This window comes from Halyomorpha halys, unplaced genomic scaffold, assembly GCF_000696795.3.
Source record: "Halyomorpha halys isolate HHAL.00 unplaced genomic scaffold, Hhal_1.1 Scaffold832.1, whole genome shotgun sequence".
NCBI lineage: Eukaryota > Metazoa > Arthropoda > Insecta > Hemiptera > Pentatomidae > Halyomorpha > Halyomorpha halys.
Window position 1 is genome coordinate 167,904 of NW_027113014.1, and position 4,908 is coordinate 172,811.

The following is a 4,908-nucleotide window of genomic DNA, read 5'->3' on the forward strand; positions in this document are numbered from 1 at the left end:
GTTAAATAAATAATAACAAATTAAATTAAATAATAAAAATTAATAAATTAAAATAAATAATAACAATTTACATCCTCAGCTCCATTCTTTCATAATATAACAACAGGGGCAGTGTAGGACTCCAACGGGAATCTTGGGCCGACGTAAGAAAAAGAAAAAAAACCCATAAAAATCACACAACATTCACATACCACCCTACTTACGTTTCCAAGTTTAGAGTAGATTGGAGGACTTGTGTTCACGTTTTTACATTTTTTTTTTTTGTGACTATGTGATATGTATGAGAGGCACCAGCTGAAATTTTGAACTTCTTGAAGTTCTTTTGTCGGCATACCTAAGAAACCGCCTCGCCTGGTCAATGACCCGATCGGCATAACATTAAAAGTAATGTATAGATATAGGTGTAGATACCAGACATGGTCTAGGGCACGCACCCCTCAGGACTGTTAACCACTTACGTAGAGGTACCTAAACAGCCCTTATCTCACACCCAGGCAAAGAAGGAAAGTCACCTTAATTTGAAGATGAAAGGGAGGAGAAAGACCGATATTCGCCAAAGGTCATTGGCCATTCCCACCCCCTCTGAAGGGTAAGTAAAAGAAAGTGGGAACATAGAAAGACCAATGAGAAAAACGGAGAGGGAGAAATCGGAAGAGGAGAGGAATTAGAAGTAGAGAGGAGAAAGGAAGCAAAAAGAGGTGGAGGACAGTCGAAGGGGGGAGTCTTTGCAGGGAATACAGTTTGCAGAAAGTTTTGCAGAAGACAGTTAAGAGGCAGAGGAAGGGCATTCGAAGTAGACAGTTGAAGGGTGGTGGAGAGCAGCTGACCAGTCAGAGGCCAGGGGAGAAAGTCACACATCGCAAGGATTCACCAGCGGCCGCCGGCAAAAGGTGGAATGATGCAGGACTCAAGATCCACTCCGTTATTACTACCAAGATTGACAGGCGCATCAAAACATGTATGACGTTTTCCATTGTAATTTTAATGGCAATAATAGAATTGGAAACTTAGAGCCAGTACAAATAAAAAAGATCCCAACTGGTACTTCTCAATTCATAATATAATAATTAAAGTATAAGGAAACAGACATTCCATGCTCTCTCATAATGTTTATTCTTGCTAATGTATATATGATTGTAAATATAAAATAATGCAACAAAGACTTTACTTTATAACTAAGAATCCCTGCATGCCACCTCATAATAATAATAGCATAGTAAATTGGTAAACACGATACCGTTGGAGAAGAACTCCAATGATTAATTATAGATATTCTTATCTAGCATACCATGGCGAGGAGGTTTATGGTATCTAGTATTTGAATTAAATACATCGCTTACTTTTTCATATATGTATATGAATATATGAAAAAAAATTCAATATAATATGTCCACAAGGAGCCCCTGGTCGTGCTTATAACACCCGAAGCCCGTACACGGAATATAGAAAGGAGAAAATTTTTATCATTCTGTTACTATAAAAATTAATAGTTTAGAGTTCTTCAGTTAGTAAAAATGTCAGTAATGTTATCCCAATTTCTGATTATTTAAAACTATGTATAGTTACTAGTCAAAATTGATGAGTCTGCTGAGTAATAGATAGGAGGTATTAGTTAGAAAAAATTAATTTTTCATTCGAATCCCCTTTAAAACTACCTATAGCACTTAAACTCCAACAGAACATTAGTAGGGATAAAAGGGCGGTTCTGGCGCAGTAGGAGGATCGTTTTTGAACTTTGGACCCTAGCCTTGACCCTACCTTAACCACTGGTCACGTGACCTATGGCGGGAGATTTGAATTTAAATTTTTACTTCAACCTAACCTTAAATCAGTCAAGTGGTCATAGGCAGCCAATCAGAAGCTAGCATATGATCGCATTACCTATGGGGAGGGGGAGGGAGTTAAATTCAAATTTAGCTCGACAAAACCGTAAACACTTTTTCGGTTTTCATAGAGGCTGAGTGTGCCCGGACGTCATTTTATTTTTATTTTCTTTACCCCCACCACCCATCGAAGGGCTAGATAACCACTTCTTATATTATAACCTCCGTCCGCCATTTAGGGTTTTCTTGCAACTTGAGGGATTGAGGGTTTTATAAGTGCCATAGTGTCTATAACGTAGGTGTTCCATTGGATTGATGAAGGTTATGTAACAGCTGGGAAGGTTGCAGTGAATAAAGCAGGTAAAAATAAATCAAAAATAATTAACACGACTATTTTTACATTTTTAACATATGGCAACTCTATTAACTGATAATAATGACGTCACTTATCCTACTACTATATGTAATTTATTAGTGGTTTTAAGTTTCTTCATTTCGACCGAAAGAATTAACTGATAAAGATGATAACCGAGTCCAATATCTGTTTTTATGTTTTAGGTATTACCTGTTGCTTTGTCGATATCCGCCAAGGAAACTAAAATAGAAAGTTTTATGGTTCAACGTCAGAAGAATTAAAATATAAGAGAGATCAAAAAGTCCTAGTTAGTAATAGATCTATTTATCTCTCAGTTAGTTAATGTATTAGGGATTATACGATTTAATTTTATAATTTAAATTTAATTAATATTTAGGAAGCTTCTATTTCAACATCTACACGTCCTTTATTACGTACAATACGTTACCCAACCTCTCTCTTACCACGTTCCCTCACACCTTTCAAATCATCAAATGTTTACATTCAATTTTTTATCCATATCAATGAATAAATTTTCTGTAACCTTTTTTTACCTTTAGCTACCGATGTTCTATTTTTTACATTTTCAGTAACCTTCTCAATGTTAACATATCTGTAAGCTTTGTATAAACCAATCTTTTTGAAGGGTAAGTTAAATAATTAATCGCATAAAACCTTACACCTTCATTTTTTTACCCAGCAACATAAGAAACTTAATGCTTTGTAGGAGTTAAGTGTACCATACGGCCATATTGTGTTTCTTATGCCACCCATGTATTTTTTTTTTTTCAAGTCACCATTTTAATTCTCTAATATTTAGTTTGATCTAATAATCTTTAAAAAATAAACAATGGAGTAGAATTTGTTAATCCTCTCTATCTTTAATTCTTTCGATGAACGTAAACTTTGAACTATTAATACTACATTATCTTCTCAATTTTTACATTTTCCTCTAATTTCCTAATAATTTATATTTTTTTAAACTTAATTTTATTTTTATAATCTTTAGAATGTTTACGTGCATACGTAAAGAATGTTTAGATTTTCTGTTCTCTTCTTAATGTTTTCCTTTCCCTATCGAATCGTTTACCTTTTTTCAAACCGTCATTTTTTACTCATAAGTTATATCATTACTTCTTCGTTTTAAAATGTTTGTAACCTTCTAAATGTTTACTATTTCCTTAAACTTCGCGATATTTACATAATCTGCACATATTCGTGGGCTGAGCACGATCTCCCTTTTTTTTTTATCAGGCCTGTCACGGTACTTTGTTGGAGTATGGTCATAGTATTCAATGTGTCAACAATATTAGAAAACAGCGGTAGTAACACTAGTAACACTGACAATTTCCCCTATCCCCCCATTCCTCCCCAACATATAATTCCTAAAATGTAAACAAAAGGATCGCGGTGATCGAAAAGAATAAGATCGCGAGACCCTAGTAATAAAACAGGGGCGAAAAAATTCAAAATGACGGTCGGGCACACTCAGCCTCTAGCTAACTAAATGACGGCGAACGAGAAAAAGACGATAGCAAGACCCTCTTAATAAAATAGTGGCGAAAAAAATTCAAAAATTGCGCTTGGGCACATTCAGCCTCTGCCAAACCCGTAAGCCTCACAAACAGGAGAAAAACAAAATGGGGAAGGGAGGTTATTATTTATAAAGTGGTTACCTTGCTCTTTGATGGGTGGTGGGGTGAACAACATAAAAATAAAATGGCGTCCAGGCACACTTAGCCCCTATGAAAATACATAAATATTTGGAACATCAGAAAAATAAAATGGCGGCCGGACACACTCAGCCCCTGTCCAAACCCACACACTCAGGCTCCACAAAACCCGTAAGCCTATCAAAAAGTATAAAAGGACCATAGCGGCCGGGCACACTATGGCGCTTCTAAAACCCTCAATCCCTCAAGTTGCAAGAAAAACGAAAATGGCGAACGGAGGTTATAATATAAGAAGTGGTTACCTAGCCCTTCGATGGTTGGGGGGATTGAACAAAATAAAAATAAACTTACGTCCGGGCACACTCAGCCTCTATGAAACCGAAAAAGTGGTTACGGTTTTGTTGAGCTAAATTTGAATTTACCCCTCTCCACTCCCCATAGGTCATGTGATCAAATGCTAGCTTCTGATTGGCTGCCAAATGACCACGTGTCTGACCACGTGAGTGTTTAAGGTTAGGTCTTTATGGATGATTTTATTAGTAACAAAATAAGGAGCATTGAGGATTTTCCGAAGGATTTTGGATAGTAAGGATTGGATACGAGAGGAATTCGAAGGTTTAGTGGAGCCCCAAAGCTCAACTCCGTATGTCTAGATGGGCCTTATTATTGTCATGTTAGATCAGCCTTTTGTAATGAGTTGGAAGTTTAGACAGTTTGTCTATAAGTGCTGTAATAGTCGGAATCTGCGAGACGTTTCCTGTCTTTTCAGTCTTGTTTGAGGATTCCAGGTTAGTCGTTTGTCAAGGTGTAGTCCAAGATAACGAATCTGTTCTACAGGGGGTAAGAGTCACATTATTAAAGTATACTATGGGGCAGTCGGTAGGTTTACGACGAAGAGTAAATGTGATTTGATGGGATTTATTTTTATTCTCCAATTTCGACACCATTCTTCGAGGGTTGTGATATGGGACTGGAGAGTTTGGGATGCAATCAAAGGGTTATTACAAACAGTGAGCACACATGTGTCATCAGCATACGTGGTAAGGATAGTGTTAGG